Source organism: Oncorhynchus masou, chromosome 21 (assembly GCF_036934945.1).
Source record: "Oncorhynchus masou masou isolate Uvic2021 chromosome 21, UVic_Omas_1.1, whole genome shotgun sequence".
NCBI classification, from domain to species: domain Eukaryota; kingdom Metazoa; phylum Chordata; class Actinopteri; order Salmoniformes; family Salmonidae; genus Oncorhynchus; species Oncorhynchus masou.
Genome location: NC_088232.1, coordinates 54,981,534 through 54,998,023, shown reverse-complemented (window position 1 = coordinate 54,998,023; position 16,490 = coordinate 54,981,534). Strand labels below are relative to the sequence as shown.

The 16,490-nt window shown below is 44.9% G+C and overlaps 1 pseudogene; it reads left to right on the top strand.

Moving 5' to 3' along the window:
- LOC135508546 (lysyl oxidase homolog 3B-like) overlaps positions 1–14,259 on the top strand; it is a 117,637-nt pseudogene extending 103,378 nt beyond the window's left edge.
- The last annotated feature ends 2,231 nt before the right edge of the window (positions 14,260–16,490 follow it).

Here is a 16,490-nt window from a genome sequence, read left to right as displayed (position 1 = left end):
ATACTCTCAGAACAGATACCCCTGACCTATACTCTCAGATCAGATCCCCTGACCTATACTCTCTCAGATCAGATACCCCTGACCTATACTCTCAGAACAGATACCCCTGACCTATACTCTCTCAGATCAGATACCCCTGACCTATACTCTCAGATCAGATACCCCTGACCTATACTCTCTCAGATCAGATACCCCTGACCTATACTCTCAGATCAGATACCCCTGACCTATACTCTCTCAGATCAGATACCCCTGACCTATACTCTCAGATCAGATACCCCTGACCTATACTCTCAGATCAGATTCCCCTGACCTATACTCTCAGATCAGATACCCCTGACCTATACTCTCAGAACAGATACCCCTGACCTATACTCTCAGATCAGATACCCCTGACCTATACTCTCTCAGATCAGATCCCCTGACCTATACTCTCTCAGATCAGATTCCCCTGACCTATACTCTCAGATCAGATACCCCTGACCTATACTCTCTCAGATCAGATACCCCTGACCTATACTCTCAGATCAGATACCCCTGACCTATACTCTCAGATCAGATACCCCTGACCTATACTCTCTCAGATCAGATACCCCCTGACCTATACTCTCAGATCAGATACCCCTGACCTATACTCTCAGATCAGATACCCCTGACCTATACTCTCAGATCAGATACCCCTGACCTATACTCTCTCAGATCAGATACCCCTGACCTATACTCTCAGATCAGATACCCCTGACCTATACTCTCAGATCAGATTCCCCTGACCTATACTCTCTCAGATCAGATACCCCTGACCTATACTCTCAGATCAGATACCCCTGACCTATACTCTCAGATCAGATACCCCTGACCTATACTCTCAGACAGATACCCCTGACCTATACTCTCAGAACAGATACCCCTGACCTATAGTCTCAGATCAGATACCCCTGACCTATACTCTCAGAACAGATACCCCTGACCTATACTCTCAGATCAGATACCCCTGACCTATACTCTCAGATCAGATACCCCTGACCTATACTCTCAGATCAGATACCCCTGACCTATACTCTCAGATCAGATACCCCTGACCTATACTCTCTCAGATCAGATACCCCTGACCTATACTCTCTCAGATCAGATACCCCTGACCTATACTCTCAGATCAGATACCCCTGACCTATCTCTCAGATCAGATACCCCTGACCTATACTCTCTCAGATCAGATACCCCTGACCTATACTCTCAGATCAGATACCCCTGACCTATACTCTCAGATCAGATACCCCTGACCTATACTCTCAGATCAGATACCCCTGACCTATACTCTCAGATCAGATACCCCTGACCTATACTCTCTCAGATCAGATACCCCTGACCTATACTCTCTCAGATCAGATACCCCTGACCTATACTCTCTCAGATCAGATACCCCTGACCTATACTCTCAGATCAGATACCCCTGACCTATACTCTCAGATCAGATACCCCTGACCTATACTCTCTCAGATCAGATACCCCTGACCTATACTCTCTCAGATCAGATACCCCTGACCTATACTCTCAGATCAGATACCCCTGACCTATACTCTCAGATCAGATACCCCTGACCTATACTCTCTCAGATCAGATACCCCTGACCTATACTCTCTCAGATCAGATACCCCTGACCTATACTCTCTCAGATCAGATACCCCTGACCTATACTCTCTCAGATCAGATACCCCTGACCTATACTCTCAGATCAGATACCCCTGACCTATACTCTCAGATCAGATACCCCTGACCTATACTCTCTCAGATCAGATACCCCTGACCTATACTCTCAGATCAGATACCCTGACCTATACTCTCAGATCAGATACCCCTGACCTATACTCTCTCAGATCAGATACCCCTGACCTATACTCTCAGAACAGATACCCCTGACCTATACTCTCAGATCAGATACCCCTGACCTATACTCTCTCAGATCAGATACCCCTGACCTATACTCTCAGATCAGATACCCCTGACCTATACTCTCTCAGATCAGATACCCCTGACCTATACTCTCAGATCAGATACCCCTGACCTATACTCTCTCAGATCAGATACCCTCAGATCAGACCTATACTCTCAGATCAGATACCCCTGACCTATACTCTCTCAGATCAGATACCCCTGACCTATACTCTCAGATCAGATACCCCTGACCTATACTCTCAGATCAGATACCCTGACCTATACTCTCAGATCAGATACCCCTGACCTATACTCTCAGATCAGATTCCCCTGACCTATACTCTCTCATCAGATTCCCCTGACCTATACTCTCAGAACAGATACCCCTGACCCCTCAGATCAGACTGACCTATACTCTCAGATCAGATACCCCTGACCTATACTCTCTCAGATCAGATACCCCTGACCTATACTCTCAGATCAGATACCCCTGACCTATACTCTCAGATCAGATACCCCTGACCTATACTCTCAGATCAGATACCCCTGACCTATACTCTCAGATCAGATTCCCCTGACCCTCTCAGATCCTGACCTATACTCTCAGATCAGATACCCCTGACCTATACTCTCAGAACAGATACCCCTGACCTATACTCTCAGAACAGATACCCCTGACCTATACTCTCAGATCAGATACCCCTGACCTATACTCTCAGATCAGATACCCCTGACCTATACTCTCAGATCAGATACCCCTGACCTATACTCTCAGATCAGATACCCCTGACCTATACTCTCAGAACAGATACCCCTGACCTATACTCTCTCAGATCAGATACCCCTGACCTATACTCTCAGATCAGATACCCCTGACCTATACTCTCTCAGATCAGATTCCCCTGACCTATACTCTCTCAGATCAGATACCCCTGACCTATACTCTCAGATCAGATACCCCTGACCTATACTCTCTCAGATCAGATACCCCTGACCTATACTCTCAGATCAGATACCCCTGACCTATACTCTCTCAGATCAGATACCCCTGACCTATACTCTCAGATCAGATACCCCTGACCTATACTCTCTCAGATCAGATACCCCTGACCTATACTCTCAGATCAGATACCCCTGACCTATACTCTCTCAGATCAGATACCCCTGACCTATACTCTCAGATCAGATACCCCTGACCTATACTCTCAGATCAGATACCCCTGACCTATACTCTCTCAGATCAGATTCCCCTGACCTATACTCTCAGAACAGATACCCCTGACCTATACTCTCAGATCAGATACCCCTGACCTATACTCTCTCAGATCAGATACCCCTGACCTATACTCTCAGATCAGATACCCCTGACCTATACTCTCAGATCAGATACCCCTGACCTATACTCTCAGATCAGATACCCCTGACCTATACTCTCTCAGATCAGATACCCCTGACCTATACTCTCAGAACAGATACCCCTGACCTATACTCTCAGATCAGATACCCCTGACCTATACTCTCAGATCAGATACCCCTGACCTATACTCTCTCAGATCAGATACCCCTGACCTATACTCTCTCAGATCAGATACCCCTGACCTATACTCTCAGATCAGATACCCCTGACCTATACTCTCTCAGATCAGATACCCCTGACCTATACTCTCAGAACAGATACCCCTGACCTATACTCTCTCAGATCAGATACCCCTGACCTATACTCTCTCAGATCAGATACCCCTGACCTATACTCTCAGAACAGATACCCCTGACCTATACTCTCAGATCAGATACCCCTGACCTATACTCTCAGAACAGATACCCCTGACCTATACTCTCAGATCAGATACCCCTGACCTATACTCTCAGATCAGATACCCCTGACCTATACTCTCAGAACAGATACCCCTGACCTATACGCTCTCAGATCAGATACCCCTGACCTATACTCTCAGATCAGATACCCCTGACCTATACTCTCAGATCAGATACCCCTGACCTATACTCTCAGAACAGATACCCCTGACCTATACTCTCTCAGATCAGATACCCCTGACCTATACTCTCAGATCAGATACCCCTGACCTATACTCTCAGATCAGATACCCCTGACCTATACTCTCAGATCAGATACCCCTGACCTATACTCTCAGATCAGATACCCCTGACCTATACTCTCAGATCAGATACCCCTGACCTATACTCTCAGATCAGATACCCCTGACCTATACTCTCAGATCAGATACCCCTGACCTATACTCTCTCAGATCAGATACCCCTGACCTATACTCTCAGATCAGATACCCCTGACCTATACTCTCAGATCAGATACCCCTGACCTATACTCTCTCAGATCAGATACCCCTGACCTATACTCTCTCAGATCAGATACCCCTGACCTATACTCTGAGATCTGAGGATCAACTGTTTTCTGTTCCCTATGCAGCCACTACCACAGCATGGATATCTTCACCCACTATGACCTGCTGTCGTCCAACGGAACCAAGGTGGCTGAGGGACACAAGGCCTCTTTCTGTCTGGAGGACACTGAGTGTCACGAAGGTGAGTCTGGGAGGGAAAATTATCAGAACAGAGTCTACTGGAGGTCCAGCCAATCAGAGTAGACTATTGGAGGTCCAGCCAATCAAACATACTCCACTAGAGGGCCAGCCAATCAAACCGTCTTTATTTGGGTGTTAAGATCAGGGATATCTTATCCAATATTCAAAGTGGAACATTATGTGTCCTGTTTTGGAGGATGTGTAATTGTTGGTGGTAGAAGTCTAATTGGTGTAATCTGTGTTCTCCAGGTATCTCTAAGAGGTATGAGTGTTGTGTGTTCTCTGGGTATCTCTAAGAGGTATGAGGGTTCTGTGTTCTCCAGGTATCTCTAAGAGGTATGAGTGTTCTGTGTTCTCCAGGTATCTCTAAGAGGTATGAGTGTTCTGTGTTCTCCAGGTATCTCTAAGTGGTAGGGGTGTTCTGTGTTCTCCAGGTATCTCTAAGAGGTATGAGTGTTCTGTGTTCTCCAGGTATCTTTAAGAGGTATGAGGGTTCTGTGTTCTCCAGGTATCTCTAAGAGGTATGAGGGTTCTGTGTTCTCCAGGTATCTCTAAGAGGTATGAGGGTTCTGTGTTCTCCAGGTATCTCTAAGAGGTATGAGGGGGTTGTCCAGGTTCTCTAAGAGGTATGGGTATCTCTAAGAGGTATGAGGGTTCTGTGTTCTCCAGGTATCTCTAAGAGGTATGAGTGTGCTAACTTCGGAGAGCAGGGCATCACCGTGGGGTGTTGGGACCTGTATCGCCATGACATCGACTGCCAGTGGATCGACATCACCGATATCAAACCAGGAAACTACATCTTACAGGTGAACAACCTTGTCTTCTATTGCTGTTAAAACATTGTGGGGAGGCCCTGAATCAGACTAAACATTGAAAAACTGGAAACTGCGTGAGGTTATAAATATTGTAAACTACACATATTAGTTGTCAAACAGTGCTTCCCCAAAAAGTATCAAAATCAAACGATATTCTGTCTGCATTTAATTGGACCCTTTGAAAAGTCAGACTAAGTGCAGACTACAGAGTGACAGAAGAACAGTGGCTTGATGATGTGAACTCAATATTATTTACTAATTGTGTTTGATGTTCCATCATTTCAGATTGTGATCAATCCAAACTTTGAAGTGGCAGAGAGTGACTTCACCAACAATGCCATGAAATGCAATTGCAAATACGACGGACACCGGATCTGGCTTCACAATTGCCATATGGGTGAGAAGCTCTACCTCTAAATTTGTCATGGAAAACTGACCTGGGTCTATAAGGGCAGCCTGATACTGACCTGGGTCTATAAGGGCAGCCTGATACTGACCTGGGTCTATAAGGGCAGCCTGATACTGACCTGGGTCTATAAGGGCAGCCTGATACTGACCTGGGTCTATAAGGGCAGCCTGATGCTGACCTGGGTCTATAAGGGCAGCCTGTTACTGACCTGGGTCTATAAGGGCAGCCTGATACTGACCTGGGTCTATAAGGGCAGCCTGATACTGACCTGGGTCTATAAGGGCAGCCTGATACTGACCTGGGTCTATAAGGGCAGCCTGATACTGACCTGGGTCTATAAGGGCAGCCTGATACTGACCTGGGTCTATAAAGGCAGCCTGATACTGACCTGGGTCTATAAGGGCAGCCTGATACTGACCTGGGTCTATAAGGGCAGCCTGATACTGACCTGGGTCTATAAGGGCAGCCTGATACTGACCTGGGTCTATAAGGGCAGCCTGATGCTGACCTGGGTCTATAAGGGCAGCCTGATACTGACCTGGGTCTATAAGGGCAGCCTGATACTGACCTGGGTCTATAAGGGCAGCCTGATACTGACCCTGGGTCTATAAGGGCAGCCTGATACTGACCTGGGTCTAAGGGCAGCCTGATACTGGGTCTATAAGGGGGCAGCCTGATACTGACCTGGGTCTATAAGGGCAGCCTGATACTGACCTGGGTCTATAAGGGCAGCCTGATACTGACCTGGGTCTATAAGGGCAGCCTGATACTGACCTGGGTCTATAAGGGCAGCCCTGACCTGCTGACCTGGGTCTATAAGGGCAGCCTGATACTGACCTGGGTCTATAAGGGCAGCCTGATACTGACCTGGGTCTATAAGGGCAGCCTGATACTGACCTGGGTCTATAAGGGCAGCCTGATACTGACCTGGGTCTATAGGGCAGGGCAGCCTGATACTGACCTGGGTCTATAAGGGCAGCCTGATACTGACCTGGGGGCTCTATAAGGGCAGCCTGTTACTGACCTGGGTCTATAAGGGCAGCCTGATACTGACCTGGGTCTATAAGGGCAGCCTGATACTGACCTGGGTCTATAAGGGCAGCCTGATACTGACCTGGATCTATAAGGGTCTATAAGGGCAGCCTGATACTGACCTGGGTCTATAAAGGTAGCCTGATACTGACCTGGGTCTATAAAGGCAGCCTGATACTGACCTGGGTCTATAAGGGCAGCCTGATACTGACCTGGGTCTATAAGGGTCTATAAGGGCAGCCTGATACTGACCTGGGTCTATAAGGGCAGCCTGATACTGACCTGGGTCTATAAGGGCAGCCTGATACTGACCTGGGTCTATAAGGGCAGCCTGATACTGACCTGGGTCTATAAGGGCAGCCTGATACTGACCTGGGTCTATAAGGGTCTATAAGGGCAGCCTGTTACCTATATAGTACACTACTTTTTGTCTAGTGCACTGTATAGGGAATAGGGTGCCATTTCAGACATACGTGTTAAGTGTCTCCCAAACCTCTCCTCCAGTACCCCCAGCCAGCCCTAAACTCTCTTCCAGTACCTCCAGCCTGTCCTAAACTCGCCTCCATTACCCCCAGCCTGTCCTAACCTCTCCTCTAGTACCCCCAGCCAGTCCTAAACTCTCTTCCAGTACCCCCAGCCTGTCCTAAACTCGCCTCCATTACCCCCAGCCTGTCCTAACCTCTCCTCTAGTACCCCCAGCCTGTCCTAAACTCTCCTCCAATACCCCCAGCCTGTCCTAAACTCTCCTCCTCTACCCCCAGCCTGTCATAGCCTCTCCTCCATTACCCCCAGCCTGTCCTAACCTCTCCTCTAGTACCCCCAGCCTGTCCTAACCTCTCCTCCATTACCCCCAGCCTGTCCTAACCTCTCCTCTAGTACCCCCAGCCTGTCCTAATCTCTCCTCCATTGCCCCCAGCCTGTCCTAACCTCTCCTCCAGTACCCCCAGCCTGTCCTAACCTCTCCTCCAGTACCCCCAGCCTGTCCTAACCTCTCCTCCAGTACCCCCAGCCTGTCCTAACCTCTCCTCCAGTACCCCCAGCCTGTCCTAACCTCTCCTCCAGTACCCCCAGCCTGTCCTAACCTCTCCTCCAGTATCCCCAGCCTGTCCTAACCTCTCCTCCAGTACCCCCAGCCTGTCCTAAACTCTCCTCCAGTAACCCCAGCCTGTCCTAACCTCTCCTCCAGTACCCCCAGCCTGTCCTAACCTCTCCTCCAGTACCCCCAGGCTGTCCTAACCTCTCCTCCAGTACCCCTAGCCAGTCCACTTCTTTGATCATTCCAGAACTAGCACCACTGATTCAAATGGTCACTGAATCATCAAGCCCCTCATTAGTTAAATCAGCTAGTTTCACATACGTGGACTGGCTGGGGGGAACTCTACAGTTTGGGAAACACTTCCCTAGTTTGTACCAGACTCTTCCATTGCCTTTTGTCTCTTGTTCCAGACACTTCCATTGCCTTTTGTCTCTTGTACCAGACTCTTCCAATGCCTTCTGTCTCTTGTTCCAGACACTTCCACACTTTTTCACTTGTTCCAGACTCTTCCAATTTTGTCACTTGTTCCAGACTCTTCCAATGCCTTCTGTCTCTTGTTCCAGACGCTTCCATTGCCTTTTGTCTCTTGTTCCAGACTCTTCCATTGCCTTCTGTCTCGTATACCAAACTCTTCCATTACCTTTTGTCTCTTGTACCAGACTCTTCCATTGCCTTCTGTCTCTTGTTCCAGACACTTCCATTGCCTTTTGTCTCTTGTTCCAGACTCTTCCATTGCCTTTTGTCTCTTGTTCCAGACTCTTCCATTGCCTTTTGTCTCTTGTTCCAGACTTTTCCATTGCCTTCTGTCTCTTGTTCCATTACCTTTTGACTCTTGTTCCAGACTCTTCCATTGCCTTTTGTCTCTTGTTCCAGACTCTTCCATTGCCTTCTGTCTCGTATACCAGACTATTCCATTACCTTTTGTCTCTTGTTCCAGACTCTTCCATTGCCTTTTGTCTCTTGTTCCAGACTCTTCCATTGCCTTCTGTCTCTTATACCAGACTCTTCCATTACCTTTTGTCTCTTGTTCCAGACTCTTCCATTGCCTTTTGTCTCTTGTTCCAGACTCTTCCATTGCCTTCTTTGTCTCGTATACCAGACTCTTCCATTACCTTTTGTCTCTTGTTCCAGACTCTTCCATTGCCTTTTGTCTCTTGTACCAGACTCTTCCATTGCCTTTTGTCTCTTGTACCAAACTCTTCCATTGCCTTCTGTCTCATGTACCAGACTCTTCCATTGCCTTCTGTCTCTTGTTCCAGACTCTTCCATTGCCTTCTGTCTCTTGTACCAGACTCTTCCATTGCCTTTTGTCTCTTGTTCCAGACTCTTCCATTACCTTTTGTCTCTTGTTCCAGACTCTTCCATTGCCTTTTGTCTCTTGTTCCAGACTCTTCCATTGCCTTCTGTCTCTTGTTCCCGGACCCTTCCATTGCCTTCTGTCTCTTGTACCAGACTCTTCCATTGCCTTTGTCTCGTATACCAGACTCTTCCATTACCTTTTGTCTCTTTTTCCAGACTCTTCCATTGCCTTTTGTCTCTTGTACCAGAATGTTCCATTGCCTTCTGTCTCTTGTTCCAGACTCTTCCATTGCCTTCTGTCTCTTGTTCCAGACTCTTCCATTACCTTTTGTCTCTTGTTCCAGACTCTTCCATTGCCTTCTGTCTCTTCCATTACCTTTTGTCTCTTGTTCCAGACTCTTCCATTACCTTTTTGTCTCTTGTTCCAGAATGTTCCATTGCCTTCTGTCTCTTGTTCCAGACTCTTCCATTGCCTTCTGTCTCTTGTTCCAGACTCTTCCATTACCTTTTGTCTCTTGTTCCAGACTCTTCCATTACCTTTTGTCTCTTGTTCCAGACTCTTCCATTACCTTTTGTCTCTTGTTCCAGACTCTTCCATTACCTTTTGTCTCTTGTTCCAGACTCGTCCATTGCCTTCTGTCTCTTGTTCCAGACTCTTCCATTGCCTTCTGTGTCTTGTTCCAGACTCTTCCATTACCTTTTGTCTCTTGTTCCAGACTCTTCCATTGCCTTTTGTCTCTTGTTCCAGACTCTTCCATTGCTTTCTGTCTCTTGTACCAGACCCTTCCATTGCCTTCTGTCTCTTGTTCCAGACTCTTCCATTGCCTTCTGTCTCTTGTACCAGACTCTTCCATTGCCTTCTGTCTCGTGTACCAGACTCTTCTTACCTTTTGTCTCTTGTTCCAGACTCTTCCATTACCTTTTGTCTCTTGTTCCAGACTCTTCCATTGCCTTTTGTCTCTTGTTCCAGACTCTTCCATTGCCTTCTGTGTCTTGTTCCAGACTCTTCCATTACCTTTTGTCTCTTGTTCCAGACTCTTCCATTGCCTTTTGTCTCTTGTTCCAGACTCTTCCATTGCTTTCTGTCTCTTGTACCAGACCCTTCCATTGCCTTCTGTCTCTTGTACCAGACTCTTCCATTGCCTTCTGTCTCGTGTACCAGACTCTTCTTACCTTTTATCTCTTGTTCCAGACTCTTCCATTGCCTCTGTCTCTTGTACCAGACACTTCCATTGCCTTCTGTCTTGTATACCAGACTCTTCTTACCTTTTGTCTCTTGTTCCAGACTCTTCCATTGCCTTTTGTCTCTTGTACCAGACTCTTCCATTGCCTTCTGTCTCTTGTTCCAGACTCTTCCATTACCTTTTGTCTCTTGTTCCAGACTCTTCCATTGCCTTTTGTCTCTTGTTCCAGACTCTTCCATTGCTTTCTGTCTCTTGTACCAGACTCTTCCATTGCCTTCTGTCTCTTGTTCCAGACTCTTCCATTGCCTTCTGTCTCTTGTTCCAGACTCTTCCATTGCCTTCTGTCTCTTGTACCAGACTCTTCCATTGCCTTCTGTCTCGTGTACCAGACCCTTCTTACCTTTTGTCTCTTGTTCCAGACTCTTCCATTGCCTTCTGTCTCTTGTTCCCGGACCCTTGCATTGCCTTCTGTCTCTTGTACCAGACTCTTCCATTGCCTTCTGTCTCGTGTACCAGACTCTTCTTACCTTCTGTCTCTTGTTCCAGACTCTTCCATTGCCTTCTGTCTCTTGTACCAGACTCTTCCATTGCCTTTTGTCTCTTGTTCCAGACTCTTCCATTGCCTTCTGTCTCTTGTACCAGACTCTTCCATTGCCTTCTGTCTCTTGTACCAGACTCTTCCATTGCCTTCTGTCTCTTGTTCCAGACTCTTCCATTGCCTTCTGTCTCTTGTACCAGACTCTTCCATTGCCTTCTGTCTCTTGTACCAGACTCTTCCATTGCCTTCTGTTGACTCCTTTTTGTCTCTTGTTCCAGACTCTTCCATTGCCTTCTGTCTCTTGTACCAGACTCTTCCATTGCCTTTTGTCTCTTGTTCCAGACTCTTCCATTGCCTTCTGTCTCTTGTACCAGATTCTTCCAGTGCCTTTTGTCTCTTGTTCCAGACTCTTCCATTGCCCTTTGTCTCTTGTTACAGACTCTTCCATTGCCTTTTGTTTCTTGTTCCAGACTCTTCCATTGCATTCTGTCTCTGACTAGTGTGTTCTGTTGTGTTATTGCCCCTACAGGTGATGCCTTCAGTGAGGAGGCAGAGAGGAGGTTTGATAAGTACCCAGGGCAGTTCAACAATCAGATCTCATAATCCTCCTAGCAACACAACAATCTGTTCCAGACCCATGTACAAACCAAAGAGGAGGGCTGATGCCTTTCATCATGTTAAACAATGGGACAACCAATCACCCTTCATCACCTCGCTACCTATCAGAACCAACCATTCATCATCAGATCACAAAGCAACCAACCAATCACACGCCTAAATTCCACAAGGCAGCAGTCTGATCTGAAGGATCCATGCCAAAGTCATGTTGTATTGTGAATGTGTTGGTGTGTGTCTCAGTTTATTATTATATTATACTGGAATATTCAGTGCTTTGTTTACAAAAACAAACTTACTTTAGATGTTTTGTTCAACTGTGAGTATATTATGTTACATTGCGTGACAGAAGAACAATTCATAAGCTTTCATACAACTAGTCTTAATGTATGATTTATTGATATGCAACCTTTTTCATTAATGTTTTGTTTAAGTTATGAATGAAGTTTTATTTTTATAGCCCGTCTAGTTTTGAACGGTGCTCCAGGAGAAGACCTCATTGTTCTAACAGCATGAGGCATCAGTCAGAGAACCATTCTACTGCCTCTCCTCATAGACAGCTCTCGTGCCCTAAAGCCCTAAAGTACAGCAGCGCCATTGAGGACTTTCACCATACTGAAGTAGTCAACTGGGTGGGACTTCCTATTGGTTAAGGAAGGATCACATGATTCCGCCCAGGTCATCAGGAGGGATCAGCCAATGAATTATACTCCTGAGCAAACATTCCGTAACTCCAGGGGGCAGTAAATCCCCAACCATGTCTTTATACCTGTTCAGACAACACCCTCCAGGGGCAGTAAATCCCCAACCATGTCTTTATACCTGTTCAGACAACACCCTGCAGGGGGCATTAAATCCCCAACCATGTCTTTATACCTGTTCAGACAACACCCTCCAGGGGGCAGTAAATCCCCAACCATGTCTTTATACCTGTTCAGACAACACCCTGCAGGGGGCAGTAAATCCCCAACCATGTCTTTATACCTGTTCAGACAACACCCTCCAGGGGGCAGTAAATCCCCAACCTTGTCTTTATACCTGTACAGACACAGCCTCCAGGGGGCAGTATGCATGTTTGTTAACCAACTCATTGAAGTCATAGAGAATGTCTTTAATGGTGCCGCCCATGCTGTCACAAAAGCTATTATGGCTCAGATGTAAAGACTCCTCCTTTATCAATCTCTTTGATCTCCATGCAGTTCTGCTATAGATCATAGTCAAGATCTAATTCTTAAGTGTTAAACCATCCACTCCTAGTCAAGTGTTAAACCATCCACCCCTAGTCAAGTGTTAAACCATCCACTCCTAGTCAAGTGTTAAACCATCCACCCCTAGTCAAGTGTTAAACCATCCACCCCTAGTCAAGTGTTAAACCATCCACCCCTAGTCAGGGTTAAACCACCCACCCCTAGTCAAGTGTTAAACCATCCACTCCTAGTCAAGTGTTAAACCATCCACCCCTAGTCAAGTGTTAAACCACCCACCCCTAGTCAAGTGTTAAACCATCCACCCCTAGTCAAGTGTTAAACCATCCACCCCTGTCAAGGGTTAAACCACCCACCCCTAGTCAAGTGTTAAACCACCCACCCTAGTCAAGTGTTAAACCACCCACCCTAGTCAAGTGTTAAACCACCCACCCTAGTCAAGTGTTAAACCATCCACCCTAGTCAAGTGTTAAACCATCCACCCCTAGTCAAGTGTTAAACCATCCACCCCTAGTCAAGTGTTAAACCATCCACCCCTAGTCAAGTGTTGAAACATCCACCCCTAGTCAAGTGTTGAAACATCCACCCCTAGTCAAGTGTTGAAACATCCACCCCTAGTCAAGTGTTGAAACATCCACCCCTAGTCAAGTGTTGAAACATCCACCCCTAGTCAAGTGTTGAAACATCCACCCCTAGTCAAGTGTTGAAACATCCACCCCTAGTCAAGTGTTGAAACATCCACCCCTAGTCAAGTGTTAAACCATCCACCCCTAGTCAAGTGTTAAACCATCCACCCCTAGTCAAGTGTTAAACCATCCACCCCTAGTCAAGTGTTAAACCATCCACCCCTAGTCAAGTGTTAAACCATCCACCCCTAGTCAGTGTGTCATTGTGCCTGATTGTACCATCAGGTGTTTTAACACGGTGCTCAGACCTAGTGGGACCTAGTGGTCTCTTATGATTTCAGCTGGTTGTGGATCTCCTCTGGGGACGTAGTTTGGATTTGTTTTTACGCAAAGGGGACGATTCCGCCGTAGGAATTTACACCTTCCCACGCCTTTCCTACACACTTCTCACTATTTGGTATTCAGACTTTGCTTATTCAGTCTCGCGTGGTTCCCTTGCGCTCTGAATAAACGTCATTCAACCGAGGGAAAGCCCTCCCACTTGCTGCCCAACAGATTTTCTCATGGAGTTTTTATTCAATAGCGTTTTCAGTGTATTTATCTGAAGCCATCCCTTTAAATACTGTGTACCTTTTAATGTTAGAATACAGCGTATCTGTAGACGCATCTCCTGTCTTAGGTCTCCAACCCAAACGAATAGCGTGCTATTCTCATGCTGATGTTCAAGGTCAGAATAACGACAGGGTGCTATTCTCATGCTGATGTTCAAGGTCAGAATACACGACAGGGTGCTATTCTCATGCTGATGTTCAAGGTCAGCATACACAGACAGGGTGCTATTCTCATGCTGATGTTCAAGGTCAGAATACACAGACAGGGTGCTATTCTCATGCTGATGTTCAAGGTCAGAATAACAGACAGGGTGCTATTCTCATGCTGATGTTCAAGGTCAGAATAACGACAGGGTGCTATTCTCATGCTGATGTTCAAGGTCAGAATAACGAATAGCGTGCTATTCTCATGCTGATGTTCAAGGTCAGAATACACAGACAGGGTACATGAAAAGGGAATAACGTTCCACTTACGAGCTCTTACCTCGGGTCGGATTCGGCCTGACACAGACCAGAAAGGGAATCATATTTGTGATGTGTCCAGTGTTTCAGGTGCTAAAGGGTTATTATGCCAGACTGAGATAAGGATATTCATTGCGATTATACATTAAACAACAGACTGACTGTGTGGTGTGTCTGACCTTTGGATACATTACCTTTAAAACAACACGGGAACCTAATACATTACCTTTAAAACAACACAGGAACCTAATACATTACCTTTAAAACAACACAGGAACCAAATACATTACCTTTAAAACAACACAGGAACCAAATACATTCTTTAAAACAACACAGGAACCTAATACATTACCTTTCACAGGAGCCTAATACATTACCTTTCAGAACCTAATAATTACCTTTAAAACAAGACAGGTGCCTAATACATTATTTAAAACAACACAGGAACCTAATACATTACCTATTAAAACAACACAGGAGCCTAATACATTACCTTTAAAACAACACAGGAACCTAATACATTACCTTTAAAACAACACAGGAACCTAATACATTACCTTTAAAACAATACAGGAACCTAATACATTACCTTTAAAACAACACAGGAACCTAATACATTACCTTTAAAACAACACAGGAGCCTAATACATTACCTTTAAAACAACACAGGAACCAAATACATTACCTTTAAAACAACACAGGAGCCTAATACATTACCTTTAAAACAACACAGGAACCAAATACATTACCTTTAAAACAACACAGGAACCAAATACATTACCTTTAAAACAACACAGGAACCAAATACATTACCTTTAAAACAACACAGGAACCTAATACATTACCTTTAAAACAACACAGGAGCCTAATACATTACCTTTAAAACAACACAGGAGCCTAATACATTACCTTTAAAACAACACAGGAGCCTAATACATTACCTTTAAAACAACACAGGAACCTAATACATTACCTTTAAAACAACACAGGAGCCTAATACATTACCTTTAAAACAACACAGGAACCTAATACATTACCTTTAAAACAACACAGGAACCAAATACATTACCTTTAAAACAACACAGGAACCTAATACATTACCTTTAAAACAACACAGGAGCCTAATACATTACCTTTAAAACAACACAGGAACCTAATACATTACCTTTAAAACAACACAGGAACCTAATACATTACCTTTAAAACAACACAGCCTAATACATTACCTTTAAAACAACACAGGAACCAAATACATTACCTTTAAAACAACACAGGAGCCTAATACATTACCTTTAAAACAACACAGGAACCAAATACATTACCTTTAAAACAACACAGGAACCTAATACATTACCTTTAAAACAACACAGGAACCTAATACATTGCCTTTAAAACAACACAGGAGCCTAATACATTACCTTTAAAACAACACAGGAACCTAATACATTACCTTTAAAACAACACCGGAACCTAATACATTGCCTTTAAAACAACACAGGAACCAAATACATTACCTTTAAAACAATACAGGAACCTAATACATTACCTTTAAAACAACACCGGAACCTAATACATTACCTTTAAAACAACACAGGAACCTAATACATTACCTTTAAAACAACACAGGAACCTAATACATTACCTTTAAAACAACACAGGAACCTAATACATTACCTTTAAAACAACACAGGAACCTAATACATTACCTTTAAAACAACAGAGGAACCTAATACATTACCTTTAAAACAACACAGGAACCTAATACATTACCTTTAAAACAACACGGGAACCTAATAAATGTCCTTTAAAACAACACGGGAACCTAATACATTACCTTTAAAACAACACGGGAACCTAATACATTACCTTTAAAACAACACGGGAACCTAATACATTACCTTTAAAACAACACCGGAACCTAATACATTACCTTTAAAACAACACAGGAACCTAATACATTACCTTTAAAACAATACAGGAACCTAATACATTACCTTTAAAACAACACAGGAACCTAATACATTACCTTTAAAACAACACGGAACCTAATACATTACCTTTAAAACAACACGGGAACCTAATACATTACCTTTAAAACAACACGGGAACCTAATACATTACCTTTAAAACAACACGGGAACCTAATACATTACCTTTAAAACAAC